The sequence below is a fragment of the Macaca thibetana genome, chromosome 10, assembly GCF_024542745.1.
Source record: "Macaca thibetana thibetana isolate TM-01 chromosome 10, ASM2454274v1, whole genome shotgun sequence".
NCBI classification, from domain to species: Eukaryota; Metazoa; Chordata; class Mammalia; order Primates; family Cercopithecidae; genus Macaca; species Macaca thibetana.
The window spans coordinates 64143389-64164617 of NC_065587.1; the positions used below are offsets into that span (position 1 = coordinate 64143389).

General features: G+C 47.5%; 1 protein-coding gene and 1 pseudogene across 2 annotated transcripts in view; one reads left to right on the forward strand and one right to left on the reverse strand.

Moving 5' to 3' along the window:
* PHF20 (PHD finger protein 20) overlaps positions 1 to 18542 on the reverse strand; it is a 187682-nt gene extending 169140 nt beyond the window's left edge. For both annotated transcript variants that reach the window (XM_050807023.1, XM_050807022.1), the window contains exon 1: positions 18445 to 18542. The gene's annotated coding sequence lies outside the window, so the exon portion shown is untranslated. The remainder of the gene's footprint in view (positions 1 to 18444) is intronic.
* A 2131-nt stretch (positions 18543 to 20673) lies between these two features.
* LOC126929894 (uncharacterized) lies at positions 20674 to 20764 on the forward strand (annotated as a pseudogene).
* The last annotated feature ends 465 nt before the right edge of the window (positions 20765 to 21229 follow it).

Sequence of the window (21229 nt, forward strand, 5' to 3'; positions counted from 1 at the left end):
CTTACTACCCATACTCCTGCCACATCCAAACTCCCTGCAGTTCCGACCTCCAGGGCCTTTGTATAAACAAGCTGCTTTTTTTTTTTTTTTTTTTTTTTTGACAGTCTTACACTGTCACCCAGGCTGCAGTGCAATGGCACGATCTTGGCTCACTGCAACTTCTGTCTCCCAGGTTCAAGCGATTCTCCTGCCTCAGCCTCCTGAGTAGCTTGGATTACAGGAGCACACCACCATACCTGGCTAATTTTTATATTTTTACTAGTGACGGGGTTTCACCATGTTGGCCAGGGTGGTCTCGAACTCCTGACCTCAGGTGATCTACCTGCCTCCACCTCCCAAAGTGCTGGGATTACAGGCATGAGCCACTGCACCCAGCCAAATAAGCTGCTTTCTCTTCCTGGTCCTTCATGACCAGGCTTAGCCATTGGCACCTCCCTGAAGGACTTCCTTCACACCTGCATTCTCTCATGGCAACCTAACTTACCCTATGGGTCACAGCATTCATCACTCTGCACTGAAACTGCCTATCTAAGTAGATTTCTCTCAGAAGGCAATGAACTCCTCATAGGCATCCCCAGCATCTAACAAGCAGTGCCCTTAATATGGTGGTCAAATGCTTATTAAATGATATAACCTGGCCAGGCGCGGCGGCTCACACTAGTAATCCCAGCACTTTGGGAGGCCGAGGTGGGTAGATCACCTGAGGTCAATTCAAGAACACCCTGGCCAAAATGGCAAAACCCCACCTCTAGTAAAAATACAAAAATTAGCCAGGCGTGGTGGTGTGCACTGGTAATCCCAGCTACTCAGGAGGCTGAGGCAGGAGAAAGGCTTTAACACGGGAGGTGGAGATGGCAGTGAGCTGAGATTGTGCCATTGCACTCTAACCTGGGCAACAGAGAGAGACTACATCTCAAAAAAAAAAAAAAAAAAGAGGCCGGGCGCGGTGGCTCAAGCCTGTAATCCCAGCACTTTGGGAGGCCGAGACGGGCGGATCACGAGGTCAGGAGATCGAGACCATCCTGGCTAACACGGTGAAACCCCGTCTCTACTAAAAAATACAAAAAACTAGTCGGGCGAGGTGGCGGGCGCCTGTAGTCCCAGCTACTTGGGAGGCTGAGGCAGGAGAATGGCGTAAACCCGGGAGGCGGAGCTTGCAGTGAGCTGAGATCCGGCCACTGCACTCCAGCCTGGGCGACAGAGCGAGACTCTGTCTCAAGAAAACAAAAAAAAAAAAGAGATAACCTCAGCCTTCTCACTGGCAAAATGGAAATAAAAACAGAAAAGAGGCCAGGTGCAATGGCTCACACCTGTAATCCCAGTACTTTGGAAGGCCAAGGTGAGAGGATCATTTGAGTGAGGCCAGGAGTTTGAAGCCAGCCTGGGCAACATAGTGAGATCTCATCTCTACAAAAAATAAAAATATGGAGCTGCGCTAGGTAGCTCACACCTGTAATCCCAGCACTTTGGGAGGCCAAGGCAGGTGGATCACTTAAGGCCAGGAGTTCGAGACCAGCCTGGCCAAAATGATGAAACCCTGTCTCTACTAAAAATACAAAAATTAGCTGGGTATGATGGCACGCACCTGTAATCCCAGCTACTAGGGAGGCTGAAGCAGGAGAATCACTTGAACCCAGGCAGAGGTTGCAGTGAGCAGAGATTGCACCACTGCACTCCAGCCAGGGAGACAGCGCAGAACTCTCTCTCAAAAAGTAAAAATAAAAATACAAAAATAGGCTGGGTGCGGTGGCTCACAGCTGTAATCCTAGCATTTTGACAGGCTGAGGCAGGCAGATCACCTGAGATGGGGAGTTAGAGACCAGCCTGACCAACATGGTGAAACCTCATCTAGACTAAAAATACAAAATTAACTGGGCATGGTGGTACATCCCTGTAATCCCAGCTGCTCCGGAGGCTGAGGCAAGAGAATCGCTTGAACCTGGGAGGCAGAAGTTGCAGTGAGCTGAGATCGCGTCATTGGACTCCAGCCTGGGCAACAAGAGTGAAACTCCGTCTCAAATAAATAAATAAATAAATACCCAGGCACGGTGATACACACCTGTGGTCCTAGCTACTCAGGACGCTGAGGCAGGAGAATCACTTGAGCCCAGGGGTTCAAGGCTGCAGTGAACTATGACTGCACCACTATACTCCAGCTTGGGCAACAGAGCAAGAGACCCTGTCTCAAAAAAAAAAAAAAAAAAAAAAAAGAAACAGGAAAGAAATCAATATCATCCATCTCAAAGGGTGTAGAGATTCAAGGAGATAATCATATGGAGGTTCTTTGAAGAGTGTTATCCACAGGTAAACACAGAAACTATTACTACTCCTTGCGTGCAGAGGTAGGCAAAGCACGTGGAATGAAGCAACTGAAGACAGACCACAATTTTATCCCTGGGGCTTAAGAAAAGCTGTATCCATTTCTTTAGGCACTGAGGGCTCCAATCTATCAATACTCTGTACTCTCTGAGTGATATAGTCTATAGCTCTGGAGTGAGTTTTGAGACGGAGTCTTGCTCTGTCGCCAAGCTAGAGGGCAGTGGCTCAATTTCGGCTCACTGCAACCTCCACCTCCCTGGTTCAAGCAATTCTCTTGCCTCAGCCTCCCAAGTAGCTGAAACTACAGGCGTGCGGCACCACACTGGGCTAATTTTTTGTATTTTAGTAGAGACGGGGTTTCACCATGTTGGTCAGCATAGTCTCGATCTCCCGGCCTTGTGATCCACCCACCTCAGCCTCCCAAAGTGCTGGGATTACAGGCGTGAGCCACTGCGCACAGCCGAGGGGAAGTCTTATTTATTTATTTATTGAGACGGAGTCGTGCGCTGTCACCAGGCTGGAATGCAGTGGCGCAATCTTGGCTCACTGGAACCTCTGACTCCCTAGTTCAAGCGATGATTCTCCTGCCTCAGCCTTCCGAGTAGCTGCAATTACAGGCATGCGCCACCATGCTCTGCTAATTTTTTTTGTATTTTTAGTAGAGACAGGGTTCTACCATGTTGGCCAGGATGATCTTGATCTCCTGACCTCATGATCCACCCACCTCGGCCTCCCAAAGTGCTGGGATTACAGGCGTGAGCCACTGTGACTGGCTGGGAAATCTTTCTTTAAAAACACCTGAGTAGCTATCCTTACAAGATTTCTTTTTTTTTTTTTTTTTTTTTTTTTGAGATGGAGTCACACTGTGTCGCCCAGGCTGGAGTGCAGTGGTGCAATCTCAGCTCACTGCAACGTCTACCTCCTGGGTTCAAGTAAGTCTCCTGCCTCAGCCTCCTAAGTAGCTGGGACGAAAGGCACCTGCCACCATGCCCAGCTAATTTAGTAGAGACGGGATTTCACTGTGTTGGCCAGGCTGGTGGTCTCAGTCTCCCAAAGTGCTGGGATTACAAGTGTGAGCCACCATGCCCGCCCTATTCTTACAGAGTTTCTTAATTGAAATATCACCATATTACGAAGGAAAACAACTTGGAGATGAAATCATTACTCAACAGGGCCTCGAGAGACATTTTCACGCCTATGGAGTTTTAAATACCTAAGTTATTTATGAGACAATTCGTTAGTTCCCTTATCCTGGCAGGGCATGGTGGCTAACGCCTGTAATCCCAGCACATTGGGAGGCTGAGGTGGGAGGATCACCTGGGGTCAGGAGTTCAAGACCAGCCTGGCCAACATGGTGAAACCCCATCTCTACTGAAAATACAAAAATTAACCAGGCATGGTCACAGGAGTCCGTAGTACCAGCTACTCAGGAGGCTAAGGCAGGACAATCGCTTGAACCCAGGAGGCAAAAGTTGCAGTGAGCCAAGATCGCGCCACTGCACTCCAGCCTAGGTGACAAGAGCAAAACTCCGTCTCAAAAATAAATAAATAAATAAATAAATAAAATTCCCTTATCCTTTAAATATTAACTTTTATTCCTAGCCTTTAGTATTAATACCAGGAAATACTTAATATTTACTGATTTATTACCACATGCTAAATCCTTGACAAACATCTCACTCCCAACAATGTAGAGAAGTCAGCAGTATTATTCCATTTTACGAAGGAGGATTAAGAGGCTTAAAGCAATAAACAACTTGCCCAAAGTCACCTGGCTAGAGAGAAGAGCTGGGACTTCAGAAGCAAGACTTCCTTCCTCCAAAACCCACTACCCTGTTTTTTGTTTTTTGTTTTTTTTAAGAGTGTCTGGCTCTGTGGCCCAGGTTGGAGTGCAGTGGCATGATCCTGGCTCACCGCAACCTCTGCCTCCCAGGCTCAAACCATCCTCCCCACCTCAGCTCCCCCAGCGCTGGAACTACAGGAACGTGCCACCACACCTTGCTCATTTTTGTACTTTTTATAGAGGCGGGGTTTGCCATGTTGCCGAGGCTAGTCTCGAACTCCTCAGCTCAAGTGATCTGCCCACCTAAGCTTCCCAAAGTGCTGGAATTACAGGTGTGAGCCACCGCGCCCGGCCCCCACTAACCTTTATTACTTTTAAAAACAAGGGGCTGAGTGCAGTGGCTCATGCCTGTAATCCCAATACTTTGGGATGCTGAGGTGGGCAGACCACCTGAGGTCAGGAGTTCAAGACCAGCCTGGCCAACATGGTGAAACCCCGTCTCTGTTAAAAACATAAAAATTAGCTGGGCATAGTGGCACGCATCTGTATTCCCAGCTACTCGGCAGGCTGACGCAGGACAATCTCTTGAGCCCGGAAGGCGGAGGTTGCAGTGAGCAGAGATCATGCCACTACACTCCAGCCTGGTAGACATAGTGAGACTCCATTTCAAAAAAAAAAAAAAACAAAAAACAAACAAACAAAAAAACCCCAAAGTCTTTGGGATATTTCAACATTAATAATATTAAGAGATTACTGTTAGTTTTGTGTGTGTGAAAATGAGGGAAAAAAAAATGTGGCCAGGCGCAGTGGCTCACGCCTGTAATCCCAACACTTTGGGAGACTGAGGCAGGCGGATCACAAGGTCAGGAGTTCAAGACCAGCCTGGCCAATATGGTGAAACCCCGTCTCTACTAAAAATACAAAAATTAGCCAGGCGTGGTGGCAGGCACCTGTAGTCACAGCTACTCAGGAGGCTGAGGCAGAAGAATCAGGAGAATCGCTTGAACCCTGGAAGCAGAGATTGTAGTGAGCTGAGATCTTGCCACTGCACTCCAGCCTTGCAGACAGAGCGATACTTTGTCTCAAAAAAAAAAGTAAGGGTGGGACAGTGGCTCATGCCTATAATCCCAGTACTTTGGTTTGGTTTTGTTTTGAGACGGAGTTTCACTCTTGTTGCCCAGGCTAGAGTGCAATGGCAGGATTTCAGCTCACTGCAACCTCCGCCTCCTGGGTTCAGGCGATTCTCCGGCCTCAGCCTCCCAAGAGTAGCTGAGATTACAGGCATGTGCCACCATGCCCAGCTAATTTTTTGTATTTTTAGTAGAGATGGGGTTTCTCCATGTTGGTCAGGCTGGTCTCGAAGTTCTGACCTCAAGTGATCCGCCTGCCTAGGCCTCACAAAATGCTGGGATTACAGGCATGAGCCACCATGACTGGCCAATCCCAGTACTTTGGAAGGCCGAGGCAGGAGAATCACTTGAGCCCAAGAGTTTAAGACCAGTCTGTCTCTACAAATAATAATAATTTTAAAAATTTAGCCAAGCATGGTGGCATACACCTGTAGTCCCAACTACTCAGGAGGATGAGGCAGGAGGATCCCTTGAACCCAGGAGGTTGAAGCTGCAAGAGAGCTGTGATTGTGCCACCGCACTCCAGCCTGGGCAACAGAGTGAGACTCCACAAAGAAAAAAAAATGCAAGAGTCTTTTTCTTTGGCATACACTACTGATAAAGTTATAGGTGAAATACAAACTAACAAGGCCCACTGAAGGGCCCATGGAGGAATTTTACACACATTTTCTGAGAGGAATAAAACAAAAGTAATAATGGTAACACATACTCAACTCTTCATAGATCATCCAGCCAGGAAAACTATAAACTATGCTTTCTTTTTCTTTTCTTTTCTTTCTTTTTTTTTTTTTTAAACATAGGCTCTCGCTGTAACCCATGCTGGAGTACAGTGGCAGGGTCATAGCTCACTGCAGCCTTGCACTCCTGGGTTCAAGCAATCCTTCCACCTCAGCTTCCCAAGGAGCTGGGACTACAAGGCGTGCACCACCATGCCAGACTAATATTATTTTTAATCTTTTTTTTAGAGATGAGGTTTCACTCTGTGGCCAGGACTGGTCTCAAACTCCTGGCTTCAAGCAATCCTCCTGCCTTGGCCTCCCAAAGTGCTGGGATTACAGGCATGAACCACTGTGCCCAGTCAAACCAGGTTTCTTTAATTTCCTTTATAGATTAGGAAATGGAGGGAAAGGATAACATGTACTGATATTTCCCAATGACTGATGTCAGACAGTTATGATAACACTTAGGTGAGGAAACAGGCTCATATAGGTTAAGTAACTTGCTAGGCTGGAAAGTTCTGCCTCCAATGTGCATAACACAATGAAAGGTTCAAGAGGTTTAAGTCATATGCCCAAATTACATGTGGCCCCAAGAGAGTGGCAAATACAGGCACTCAAACTCAGACATTCCACCTCCAAATCCTGCAATCTCACCACCACATACCATGCAGCCTGGACATGAAAATCAGCCTCTTGGTCAGGCGCAGTGGCCTATAATCCTAGCACTTTGGGAGGCCGAGGAGGGTGGATCACTTAAGGTCAGGAGTTCAAGACCAGCTTGGCCAATACAGTGAAAATCCATCTCTTCCGGCCGGGCACGGTGGCTCAAGCCTGTAATCCCAGCACTTTGGGAGGCCGAGGCAGGCGGATCACGAGGTCAGGAGATCAAGACCATCCTGGCTAACACGGTGAAACCCCGTCTCTACTAAAAATACAAAAAGAAATTAGCCGGGCGTGGTGGCGGGCGCCTGTAGTCCCAGCTACTCGGGAGGCTGAGGCAGGAGAATGGCGTGAACCCGGGAGGCGGAGCTTGCAGTGAGCCAAGATCGCGCCACTGCACTCCAGTCTGGGCAACAGAGCGAGACTCCGTCTCAAAAAAAAAAAAAAAAAAAGAAAATCCATCTCTTCCAAAAAAATTAGCCGGGCATGGTAGCACGTGCCTGTAATCCTAGCTACTCGGGAGACTGAGGCAGGAGAATCGCATGAACCCAGGAGGCGGAGGTTGCAGTCAGCCCTGAGATCATGTCACTGCATTCCAGCCTGGACAACAGAGTAAGAATGTCTCAAAAAGAAAAAAAAAAAAAAAAAAAAAAAAACAAGAAAAAGAAAAGTGGCCTCTTTAATTACCTTGCCTTTAAAAATTGCAGATGTCTAATTATCATATAGGTCACAGCATGACCAATTTTCTACTCATCAAAGCACATTAGACAGAATTCAATACTCCATGGAACCAAGGGACAGTCAAGCAACCCAAACCAGTCATGCCCAGGAACCTCAAAAAAGGCAGAAAAGTATTCAAAAACATGGAGACAGAAAGTAGAATGGTGGCTGCCGGGGCTGGGAGGAGGTTCATGAAAGAGGGAGTCAGTGTTTAATGGGTACAGAATTACAATTTTTATTTCTTTATTTATTTATTTGAGTTGGAGTCTTGCTCTGTCACCTAGGTTAGAGAGTAGTGCGCCAATCCTGACTCAGTGCAACCTCTACCTGCCCCCCGGGTTCAAACAATTCTCCTGCTTCAGGCTCCCTAGTGGCTGGGATTACAGGCATGTGCTACCATGCCCAGCTAATTTTTGTATTTTTAGTAGAGATGGTGTTTTGCCATGTTGGCCAGGCTGGCCTCGAACTCCTGACCTCAAGTGATCTACCCGTCTCAGCCTCCCAAAGTGCTGGGATTACAGGCATGAGCCATTGGACCTGGCCCAGAGTTTCAATTTTGAAGAGTTATGGAGATGGATAGTGGTGATGGTTGCACAACATTATATATATTACCAATAATCTATATATTTTAAAATGGTTAAGATGGCAAATTTTATATTATGTGTATCTGACCACCACAACAACAACAAAAATTGAAGAAGAAAGAAAAATGTAGAGAGGCAGCCTGAGCTGGGAGAACTGGGCTTCTACAATTAAAGGATGTTTTGCATTGTCAAGAATGAAAGCCAGGCATGGTGGCTCACGCCTGTAATCCCAGCACTTTGGGAGGCCAAAGCAGGCAGAGACCAACCTGGCCAATATGGTGAAACCTATCTTTATTAAAAACATGCAAATGAGCCAGACGTGGTGGTGCACACCTATAATCCCAGCTACTCATGAGGCAGAGGCATGAGAATTGCTTGAACCCCAGAGGAGGAGGTTGCAGTGAGCCGAGATCGCACCACTGCACTCCGGCCTGGGGGACAGAGCAAGACGTCTCAAAAAAAAAAAAAAAAGAAGAAGGAGGAGGAGGAAAAAAGGAGAGAAGGAGGAGTGGGGGAGAAGGAGAAGGAGAGAAGAAGAAGGAGAAGGAGAGGAGGAGGAGGAGGAAGAGGAGGAGGATGAGGAGGAGGAGGAGGAGGAGGAGGAGGAGAAGGAGGAGGAGAAGAAGGAGGAGGAGAAGAAGAAGAAGGAGAAGAAGAAGGAGAAGAAGAAGAAGAAAATCTTGCTCACACCTGTAATCCCAGCACTTTAGGAGGCCGAGGTGGGTGGAGGAGCTGGTCAGGAGATTGAGATCAGACTGACCAACATGGTAAAACACCATCTCTACTAACAACAGAAAATAAGACAGGCATGTTGGCACATGCCTGTAATCCCAGCTACTTGGGAGGCTGAGGCAGGAGAATCACTTGAACTTGGGAGGGGGAGGTTGCAGTGAGCCAATATCGAGCCATTGCACTCCACCCCGGGTTACAAAGCGAAACTCCATCTCAAAAAAAAAAAAAAAAGGCCAGGCGCCAGTGACTCATGTCTGTAATCCCAGCACTTTGGGAGGCCGAGGCTGGTGGATCACCTGAGGTCAGGAGTTCAAGACCAGCCTGGGCAACATGGTAAAATCCCGTCTCTACTAAAAATATGAAAGATTAGCCTGGTGTGGTAGTGCTTGCCTGTAATCCCAGCTACTCACGAGGCTGAAGCAGGAGAATCACTTGGAGGCAGAAGAATCACTTGAACCCAGGAGGCGGAGGCTGCAGTGAGCCAAGATCATGTCACAGAATTCCAGCCTGGGAGACAGAGTTAGACTCTGTCTCAAAAAAAAAAAAAAAAAAAGGGGCCGGGCATGGTGACTTATGCCTCTAATCCCAACACTTTGAGGGCAGAGGTGGGTGGACCACGAGGTCAGGAGATCAAGACCATCCTGGCTAACATGGTGAAATCCCATCTCTACTAAAACGACAAAAAATTAGCCAGGCGTCGTGGAGGGCACCTGTAGTCCCAGCTACTCGGGAGGCTGAGGCAGGAGAATGGTGTGAACCCGGGAGGAGGAGCTTGCAGTGAGCTGAGATTGCACCACTGCACTCCAGCCTGGGCAACAGTGCAAGACTCTGTCTCAAAAAAAAAAAAAAAAAAAAAAAAAAAAAGAATGAAATCTCGGATGAGGGTGGCAAAGGGCAGACTGCCACCTGTTTGATTTGTAGTTAAAATGACTCATTCGAATTTCTAGGGGGAAAAGCACGATAGCTACAGAGAGAGGGATGTAAGAGCACTGGGACAGGAGGCAAAGAAACCCGGACTCCCGGCCGGGCGCGGTGGCTCACGCCTGTAATCCCAGCACTTTGGGAGGCTGAGGCAGGCGGATCATGAGGTCAGGAGATCGAGACCATCCTGGCGAACACGGTGAAACCCCATCGCTACTGAAAATATAAAAAAAACTAGCTGAGCGAGGTGGCGGGCGCCTGTAGTCCCAGCTACGCGGGAGGCTGAGGCAGGAGAATGGCGTTAACGCAGGAGGCAGAGCTTGCAGTGAGCCGAGATCGCGCCACTGCACTCCAGCCTGGGTGACAGAGCGAGACTCCGTCTCAAAAAAAAAAAAAAAGAAAGAAACCCGGACTCCAATCCAGGCCCTGCTTATCAGCCAAATGACCTTGGACAAATTACTCATCTCAGTTTCCTCCTCTGTTAGGAGAGGATGGCAGGTCAGATGTAAGGATTCAATGACATTTAAGAGAGTGTTCCAAAAATGCTAGCAATAGTTATCATTATTGTAAAATGCCCACATTTCCATACCAAGTTTCCACAACCTAGAAATCCCAACACCTGTGCACCTGTAGAAGCAAGAAAAGCATTGGCCAGGCATGGTGGCTTACGCCTGTAATCCCAGCACTTTGGGAGGCCGAGGCAAGTGCATCACTTGAGGTCAGGAGTTCAAGACTAGCCTGGCGAACGTGGTGAAACTCGATCTCTATTAAAAATACAAAAAATTAGCCAGGCATGGTGGTGGGCACCTGTAATCCCAGCTACTCAGGAGGCTGAGGCAGGAGAATTGCTTGAACCCAGGAGGCGGAGGTTGCAGTGAGCCGAGATTGCACCACTGCACTCCTGGGCAACAGAGCTAGACTTTGTCTCAACAACAAAAGAGAAGAAAGAAAGGAATGTCAATCCACCAGCCATGGACTTTTTTCATGTGAGAAAGAGACCTCTTGAGAATCAGGTCTCTACTAGGACAGAGACCCCAAATACCCATCTAAGATTCCTGGAAGTCAGCCTTTAAAATCCTAGAATTATGCTCCTGACATGGAATAAACTGTCATTGAATAAAAAGCTTGGTTTAGGCCAGGCGCAGTGGCTCACACCTGTAATCCCAGCACTTTCGGAGTCTCTGGTGGGCAGATCACGAGGTCGGGAGTTCGAGACCAGCCTGGCCAATATGGTGAAAGCCCGTCTCTACTAAAAATATAAAAAATTAGCCAGGTGAGGTGGACCTGTAGTCCCAGCTACTCGGAAGGCTGAGGCAGGAGAATGACTTGTACCTGGGAGGCAGAGGTTGCAGTGAGCCGAGATTGTGCCATTATTGCACTCCAGCCTGGGCAACAAAGTGAGACTCCACTTCAAAAAAAAAAAAAAAAAAAACCCTTTGTTGAAATCCCAAGCCCCTCCTCTTGCTCCTTCGCCAAAGTGCACTGATTCAAGCTCCACCACTCTTTCCTAAAACCATCCTATTTACATTTAGTCACTCATATTAGGCTTCTAAAATTGTATAGGATTTCTGCCAGCTCATTAGTTCCATTATTTAGCAAAAGAGAGCAAGGTCCAGGGAGGACCTAGCCCAAGATCTAGCAAAATTGTCAAAGCATTATTACAAATTATTACATTATAATAATAAATAATTATTATAATAATTATACAATATTATATATAATATATAATACAATATATAATTATTACATTATAATGATAAATAATTATTATAATAATAAATAATAAGGCATTATTACAAAGGTTTCAATTTTTTTTTTTTTTCTTTTTGAGACACAGTTTCACTCGTTACCCAGGCTGGAGTGCAGTGGCGCGATCTTGGCTCACTGCAACCACTGCCTCCCAGGTTCAAGTCATTCTCCTGCCTCAGCCTCCCGAGTAGCTGGGATGACAGGCACCTGCCACACGCCTGGCTAATTTTTTGTATTTTTAGTAGAGACAGAGTTTCATCATGTCTTGGCCAGGCTGGTCTTGAACTCCTGACCTCAGGTGATCCATCCAACTTAGCCTCCCAAAGTGCTGGGATTACAGGCGTGAGCCACAGCGCCCATCTCAATTTTCATTAGGTTACTCTACAGTCAATAGCCTGTAAGGGGCAGTCACTGACAAAGATGGATAAGACAAAGACATCACCCTCCTTTTCTCTAAGCTCATAATCCAATCAAGGAGCTTGACTAAGCATACATTTTGGTTTAAAGAATGTTTATCAAGAAAAATGTCCCAGCTTGCCGGGCGCGGTGGCTCAAGCCTGTAATCCCAGCACTTTGGGAGGCCGAGACGGGCGGATCACGAGGTCAGGAGATCGAGACCATTCTGGCTAACCCGGTGAAACCCCGTCTCTACTAAAAAATACAAAAAACTAGCCAGGCGAGGTGGCGGGCGCCTGTAGTCCCAGCTACTCGGGAGGCTGAGGCAGGAGAATGGCGTAAACCCGGGAGGCGGAGCTTGCAGTGAGCTGAGATCCGGCCACTGCACTCCAGCCTGGAAGACAGAACGAGACTCTGTCTCAAAAAAAAAAAAGAAAAAAAAAGAAAAATGTCCCAGCTTAACCAACATAGTGAAACCCTGTCTCTATTAAAACTACAAAAAATTAGTTGGGCATGGTGGTGCACGCCTATAATCCCAGCTACTCAGGAGGCTAAGGCACAAGAATCGCTTGAATTCAGGATGCAGAGGTTGCAGTGAGCTGAGACTGTGCCACTACACTCCAGCCTGGGCGACACAGCAAGACCCTGTCTCAAAATAAATAAATAAATAAAATTAATAAAAAGACTGTTTATCAAGAAAAATGTAAACATCCTCCCTATTATTTCTTAGGAAGATGATGAAGGAAGAAAATTCCAAAGGTTAAATATACCTTTAAATTCTGACTTCCAAGCCCCCTCAGCACCTGTCTTTGGCAATAATCAGGTGCACTCAAAGTACTGTTAGTTTTATTCATTTGTTAAGTTATTTGAAATACAGATTTCTTATCATTATCCTTAACAATTCTTTGTCTGGGTTTTGTGGCTGTGTGTTCCTAGAAGAGCACTTGGAAGCAACGGGGTCTCACGCTGTCACCCAACTGTAGTGCAGTGGTACAATCCTAGCTCACTGCAGCCTCTGAACTCCCAGGTCAGCCTCCCAAGGAGCTGGGACTACAAGCACGCACCACCATGCCTGACTACTTTTTTTTTTTTTTTTTTTTTGGTAGAGACAGGAATCTCACTTCGTTGCCCAGGCTGGTCTTGAACTCCTGGATTCAAGCAATCCTCCCACTTTGGCCTCCCAAAGTGTTGGGATTACAGGCGTAAGCCATTGCACCCACCCAACCACAAGTAATTGTCAAATGGTATTTGCACTTAGGATACACTTTCAAACTTCAGAAAGGGAGTTTAAGTACCTTTACAATCCAGGAAGATGTACCAGGCAACTGATTCCCACAGATACAGGAGATCTTGGGGACTAAAAACATTACATCTCACTTTCCCCAAATCCCAGCCAAAGGCAAACACCTGCTTGCTTCCTCTTTAAATTTCATGCCACTTGCCCTGCTAATTCAAACCAAAAAACAAAGCTGTGGTATGGAGGAAATGAAGTCCCTTTTTAAGTATACATTAGATAAGAGAACTGACAAGTAAATACGGGGTATATAAGGTATAGACTCCATCTTGGTAAGGCAGGGAAGTCACTAACATTGAATGGAGAACTCAGGAAGATTTCTTTGAGGATTTCAGGTAATTCTGAATTAAATACAGCATGGAACTGGAAGAAGACATAGAGGCAAGAAGAATGCTGAAGTTGGGTTAAGAACAAGCTGGCTGCCTCAGCTAGAAAAAAGATAGTGGCAGAAGTGACTCGGACAAGGGACTAACTGGCAGGCTGCCCAAGGGAACACATGAAAGAAATCAGATCTGCTGCAACAAGCTTCCACAGGCAACTGGGTTTCTAAGCGAGGTAGCAACGAAGATTCAGCCAGGTGGACATTGCAGATCATCATCCCCTCATTTTACAAATGGGAGAAGCAGGCCCATAGCATTAAGTGACTTGCCTGAGGTCTCACAGTGAGTGGAAGAGCTGGGACTTGAGCCAAATCCAGATCAAATCCGTTACTGAATAGGATCTGACATTCATGTGAGGAATAGGGGTTGGGAGAGGACAGGGACACAAAACAGTCTAGTCATTCAGGTTTGCCCTGATTAGGGCTGGCAACAGGATCATGTGGAAGAGGGCCAGACAGGTGACAGCCAGGGAAATAGGTACAGATGATCCAACACACACTTAGAAACGAAAAATGCTTTCAGAGGTAGTCTTTGTCTCCAAAAAAAATTTTTTTTGAAAAAAGGAAAAATCCACTTGAGACTTAGAATAGATTAGACATGTGGGTACAAAAGGAGAAAGATCATCATAAAGCATGATCACCATCAAAGAATATCATCTTCTCCCCAGCATTTGCCTTTCTAGAGCACCCATTTAGAGAAAGCCAGAAGCTTCCACTCAAGATTGGGGCACCTACCTTTATCCTGGCTTTTCCTGGCCCATTTCCAGAACCCAGAAAACCAAGAAGGACTCCTTGGAAATTCCAACACCTGTGACCCTGCTGATCTAGGGTGTCACAGACTCCCTACTCATCATAGGATGAAAGGTAAGGAACCAGAGAGACAAGCTGGCTATGCAGCATTTATTAGAATGATTCTATATCAATAATAATGTTCACGTTCAAGTAAGAAATACGTAACCATTTAAATCTGGCAATAGCCAGGAATGGCAGCTCACACCTATAATCCCAACACATTGGGAGGCTAAGGTGGAGGACTGCTTGATCCCACAAGTTCAAGACCAACCTGGGCAAAATGGCAAGATCTCGTCTCTACAAAACATTTAAAATTAGCCAGGTGTGGTGGCACATGCCTGTGGTCTCTGAAACTCAAGAGGCTGAGGGGAGGATCGCTTGAGCCCAGAAGGTTGAGGCTGCAGTAAGCTGTGATCACACCACTGCACTCCAGTTTGGGTGACAAAATGAGACCCTGTCCCCCCCCACTTCCCCCCACCCAAAAAATATATATTTATATACAGAAACAAAACTCCCGGAGAAGTTTCAGCCTTTTTTTTTTTTTTTTGAGACAGAATCTCGCTCTGTGGCCCAGGATAGAGTGCAGTGGTATGATCCTGGCTCACTGCAACCTCCACCTCCTGGGTTCAAGCTAGTCTCCTGCCTCAGCCTCCCATGTAGCTGGGATTACAGGCACCTGCCACCACGCCCAGCTAATTTTTGTATTTTTAGTAGAGACGGGGTTTCACTGTGTTGGCCAGACTGGTCTCAAACTCCTGACCTCATGATCTGCCCGCCTCAGCTCCCAAAGTGCTGGAATTACAGGCATGAGCCACTGTACCCAGCCAGTTTTGGCCATTAGTTAAAAAGCTATGTGCTAGAATAACTAATTGAGTATAACTAATAGAGGGGACTATGGCCTTGTACAAACTTTTAAGGGATGTGTATCTGGATAAAGATAAAATAAAAATATATATATAAGGCTAACCACCACCTTCCTATTTTCACAGAGAAATCTTTGTCTTTGTGTATGAAACCTCACTACTAAAAGTGTAGTTCAGTAACATCAGCATCACCTGCAAATCAGAAATGCATCCAGGTCCCATCCTAGATCTACCAAATCAGAATCAGCATTTCAACAAGACCCCTGGGTGACTTATGTGCACATTCAAGTTTGAGAAGCACTGGTGTAGAATACTTTAAGGGTGCACTGTACAGCAGTACACAGATAAAGTATCAAACAGCCAAAGAAAGAGACAAAGTACCTGTTCACTTTCAGTATACTATATTTTATTAGCTACTGCTCAGACAGACCTCCAGTGTTTTTTATAAATTTGGTACTTACTAATGGTCACATGATCTAACTGTGGGATCTATTTCATTTCTGGAAATAACACAACTTAGTTCTAGGGCTTTCATGCACATGAAATATAAAACAGTTTAGTTGTTCTGAAAACATGATAATGGTTAATTTTATTCAAGTCCCAACACTGAGTTCAGAGCACTTCTCCATAGGCCCCATTAATCTCTCCAGGTTTCTGGGAATATGATTAAATCCCTCGGCATCCTTAAGAAGCAGGTGCTGGCCGGGCGCGGTGGCTCAAGCCTGTAATCCCAGCACTTTGGGAGGCCGAGGCGGGCGGATCACGAGGTCAGGAGATCGAGACCATCCTGGCTAACACGGTGAAACCCCGTCTCTACTAAAAAATACAAAAAACTAGCCGGGCGAGGTGGCGGGCGCCTGTAGTCCCAGCTACTCGGGAGGCTGAGGCAGGAGAATGGCGTAAACCCGGGAGGCGGAGCTTGCAGTGAGCCGAGATCGCGCCACGGCACTCCAGCCTGGGTGACAGAGCCAGACTCCGTCTCAAAAAAAAAAAAAAAAAAAAAAAAAAAAAAAAAAAAGAAGCAGGTGCTTAGCAAACATCCAGTTTCCAAATGAGAGTCAGAGGGGCTTGATCCTGAAAGTGTAGTATTTTCCTGCCTTGTCCTACTGGTATAGCTTCTTGGACCTAAAAATCTCTCTCCTGCTGAGGCCTCATGCAGTTGCACACTCAAGTACTTCCCAAAAGGAAGAAAGGTCAGAAGTATCATTATCCCCAAGCACTTGGAATTCCAGCTGTGGAGAAATTAATCTGGTTGGGGGTTCAGGCTGAGAAGCCCTGAATAAGATCTGTAAAGGCAGAGGGAAACACAAAAGAAAGAACTATTGAGGCTCTTAAGAGACAGGAGGTCCCAGATATTTGCAGATTTTAAAGTCAGGATTGGGGGTGAAGACTGACAAGAGGATGACTGGGAGAGAAAAATATCCATTTCCCCACCGACACCCTAGGGACAAGAACAAAAAGAGTATCCAAGGAATTCCTCCAAATGACATATTTTCTTCATAAAAGATAGTAATAAAGCCAATGTAGGGAAGAAGCTTATAGGTTAGAAGCAGTGCTGGAGAAATCTGAGAGTTTTGTTTGTTTTTGTTTTCCAGCACAAGGAGATAAAAGCAAAGGAGAAAACAGTATGCACCCAAACAGAATCTTAGGTCTTCTATGAAGTAAACCACCAGGAGGATTCAGAGTCCTGTGATTAACCAAAGAAATGGTTTCCACTTTGAATCCAGCCCTGGGGGCTGAGGCACTCCTAGACTTGAGGCCACCTCCAGCACAAGGAAAATCTGTATAGCCACTACATAAACAGAACAGTTCCGGAGAAAGACAGAAACCAGAAAAATGTTTGGGGATTGGGCAAGCCAAAAGAGAAGAGATCCTGTTAGCGGAAAGATAAAAGACAGGCCTATGAAAAACAATGTGCAGGTAGCCCTTTAGGAGAGGAATCCTTCCCTGGAGGGAGAGGAGAATTCAGGAGGCGTGACTCTGGGAAGTGTGCTCTGAAAAAAAGGCCGCAGGAGCAGAGAGAAAAGTGCCGTGCTGAACAAAGATACGCACTCGCCAGAGGAGGGAAGAGGAAATGGGTACGCTGACCAGACTGGGAGAGCACCTCAAGGGGAATGTGGCTCCAAAAATGGAAGGAAACTGAGGAATGAAAATGTCTTGGATGACAGAAAAGCTAAAAAGGGTAGGAAGCCATGCTCAAAACCACAGACCATTCGCCACCTGGAAATGAGAGGACTCAGAAAAAGGTGTGCCCCCCAAATTTAAGAAGCATCTGGAAAGTGGCTGCACTCTGAGAGTTGTAGAACTAAAAGGGGTTCACCTCGTACATTTGAGGGGCACAAGAAATAAATATACTCCCAGATATGAAAATGAGTCTCCCTCAGGAAATAAGGTAGTTTGATTTGGGGAACACGTGAAAAGTGTGTAACCCCAAGAATACAGTCTCGGGAGAAGGCAGTGAATTCCCTTATTTGTGAAACTGGAAATAAGTACTCATAAACTTCAGAATTTGGACATCGTTTTCGGCCCAACCTCAGATTTGAAGGGCTGAGGAAAGGAAGTGGCCCCTAAATGTAAGAAATTCCTGAAGGCATGCTGTCACATTTGGGACCTGGAAAAGGGGGATTCTTCTTTGGAGTGGTGGGGATACAAGAAAGTATCCCAAAACTTTGGCTAATGGACCCCAGATCTGAAGACCCGATAACAGGGTGAACCTCTAAATTGGAACGGAAACGCAGAATCAGATTGGAGGCCCGAAAAAAGGAGTGTGCTTCCACTTTGGGGGCTGAGGGAAGAGGACACACCTTCAATTCGCGGGGGGCTTTAGAAATTTAGATAAAATTCCAGAGCTAGAGCTTAAGAAAGGGGGTGTGCCGCCCAGTTTTCAAAACTATAGAGAAAAGGGACACTCCCATATTTGGGGTCTTGAGAAAGGAATGTGCTCCCCGGAATAGCATAAAAAAGCCAATTTTAAAAAAACGTATCCCCAAAGCACAGGGCAACAGCAGGGGCTGCTGATGAGGCTCTAGGGGCCCACACAGCTCAGGCTCGGTCCCTAGCGCTCACCCGCACCCCCAACACGGCCCGCTCCGCGCCCCGGGCCCGCACCCCACGGCCCAGCCCCCTCGGGCGGCGCTGATTGGCGGCAGCCGCCGTCACTCTTGAGGGTAGCCCCGGGGATTGGGCACCGCTCGCACGCCCGCCACGCTCTCAGCAGCAGTCCCAGGGCCTCCCTCCAGGCTGGGCGAGCGGGGCCAGGCGGGGAGCGGGGCCGGGCAGGGGACCGGAGCAGCCGTGGCGTCCGTCGCCGTCCCCGTCCGCACGGCGCGCGCGCAGCGCGGGCCCGGCCCGACCCGGCCCCGGCCAGCCGGCTTCGCCTCGCCGAGCCTCGCCGCGAGCTCACCTCACGGCCCCACTCCGGCTGCGCCGCTCCAGGACCAACCGACAGAAGGACTCTGCGTGCTCTACACCACGTGACCCCCGGGACGCGCCCAGCGTATCCCCCGCCCCCCACACAGACGCATCATCGCCACCACCGAGTGACGTAAGGTCCCAGCGGCCCCGCCCCCTGCCCTGTCCGCCCGATCGCCGTGGCAACCGCCTGCGCAGGCCACGCCCACTGCCCTGACGCGCGGGAAACAGGTCCGCGCCCTATCAGAAACACGAAGCCCCTACTCACTCGTAATCACTGAGATCTCGGAAGCCGGGGAATGGACGCTATCCATCACCCGTTAATTTTGCCACCTAAATGTGTCTCAAAGCTTCCCACTTCTCCATCGAAGCGACCACCATCTCTCCAAGATGACGGTGGTCTCCACCCTATTACTCTTCGCCGTTCTAATCCATTCTTCGTACACAGGCAGAGAGGTCTTTTCAAAACGCCATCCCCTGCTCAAAGCCCGTTTCCCTCCCTACTCCTAATTAAGATCTAACTCTTCACCTAGAGTATCTACCAGGCTCTTCAAAGTCTGGACCTGACCTGCCGCTTTCTTGTCCTCACACATCCAGCTCCCCCACATTCTCAGCGTCCTTCAACTCCGCCAACAATCCAGGTTCTTCTCACCTCAGAGCCTTTGCACTCTTTTTCTCCCCCACTTTATCATTAACACCTAGAAAGGTTTCCAATTGCTGCTAAGGATAAGGAGCTATATTTTGCCTGGGGACGAAGGTCGGAGTTGAAGCCATCCCGAAAGAATATGAGGCCAGGAGCAGTGGCTCACGCCTGTAATTCCAACACTTTGAGAGGCTGAGATGGGTAGATCACTTGAGCTCACAAGTTCAAGTCCAGCCTGAGCAACATAGCCAGACCCCCCCCCCCCGCCACCTCTCTCCAAGAAATACAACAATTAGCCAGGCGTGAACGTGCGCACTTGTGGCCCCAGCTCAACCTTCTGAGTAGCTGGGACTGCCGGCCCATGCCACCATGCCTGGCGAATTTTTTTTTTTTTTAGACACGGTCTCAGTGTGTCACCCAGGCTGGAGTGCAGTGGCTCAGTCTTGGCTCATCATAACCTCCACCTCCTAGGCCCAAGCAATTCTCCCACCTCAGTCTCCCTGATAGCTGGGACCACAGGTGTGCACCACCAAGCCTGGCTAATTTTTGCATTTTTTTGTAGAGATGCAGTATCACCATGTTGCCCAGGCTGGTCTTGAATTCCTGGGCTCAAGCAGTCCACCCACCTTAGCCTCCTAGAGTGCTGGAATTAACATCGTGCTCAGCCAATTTTTTTTTTTTTGAGACGGAGTCTCACTCTGTAGCCCAAGCTGTGCAATGGTGCAATCTTGGCTTACTGCAACCTCCGCCTCCCGGGTTCAAGCAATTCTCTGCCTCAGCCTCAGGAGTAGCTGGAATTACAGGTGCACGCCGCCACACCCAGCTAATTTTTTGTTTTTTTTTTTTTTTTTTTTAGTAGAGACGGGGTTTCACCATCTTGATGAGGCTGGTCTTGAACTCCTGCCCTCATAATCTGCCCACCTCAGCCTCCTAAAGTGCTGGGATTACAGGCGTGAGCCACTGCGCCCGACTCAGTTTTTTGTTTTTGTTTTTGTTTTTGTTTTAGAGACAGGGTTTCACTTTGTTGCCCAGGCTGGTCTCAAACTCCTTGGCTCAAGTGATCCTCCTGCCTCAGCCTCCAGAAATGCTGGAATTACAGGCCTCAGCCAGCAAATCCAGCTTGAGAAGTGCTTTTTAAACCAGGGCTGGAGACTAAGGAGAGTATTGCCTCAGTGGAGGTAGTCAGGGCAAAGAGCAGCCCTTAGGTAGAGATACTGTGGAACCAGGGACAAAAGCTTCAGCTATCCTTGCTTGGGCAGTACATGTCTTCTATTAAAATTGTAACATGGCTGGGCATGGTGGCTCACGCCTGTAATTCCAGCACTTTGGGAGGCCGAGATGGGCAGATTACCTGAGGTCAGGAGTTCGAGACCAGCCTGGCCAACATGGTGAAACCCTCTCTCTACTAAAAATACAAAAATTAGCCAGGCGTGGTGTTGCATGCCTGTAGTCCTGGCTACTTGAGAGGCTGAGGCAGGAGAATGACTTGAACCCTGGAGGCAGAGGTTGCAGTGAGCCGAGATAGCACCACTGCACTCTAGCCTGGGCAACAGAACAAGATTCCATCTCAAAAAATAATAATAAAATAAAATTGCAACAATACAGAAAAGATTCACATGACCCCTGCACAAGGATAAGCATGCAAATTCATGATACATTTCATACTTTTTTAAAAATCAGCAATTTGAGAATCAGTGCCACTCAGTCAAGTAAGTGCTCACATACAGGAAGGGCCTTCCCAAGATCCTCTGGGTTTATGTTTATTAATATGAAATTGCTCAGATGTCAGTGGCTATGGTAGCACACAAATAACTTTTTGCCCCACAACCACAATAATGCCAAGAACTCCAGACTCTGTAGCCCGTATAAATATAGCATGTTTCTTTACTTATTCAACCAGCATTTACTTTAGAGTCAAATTCAAGATGGGCAGCAAACACTCAGAGCACAATAAGAGTTAGGCCCTGCTCTCAAGGAGCTCACAGACTAGTGAAGTAATCATGGCAAGCAAAAGAGAAATACGTTACAAGGGCCCCTGAGCTACAACAGGAGTGCAGGCTTGGAAAACAGACAGGCACAAGGACAGCTCCACCAAGAAAGAGCGACAGCTGCTGCCCCCAGCAGCACTGCACAC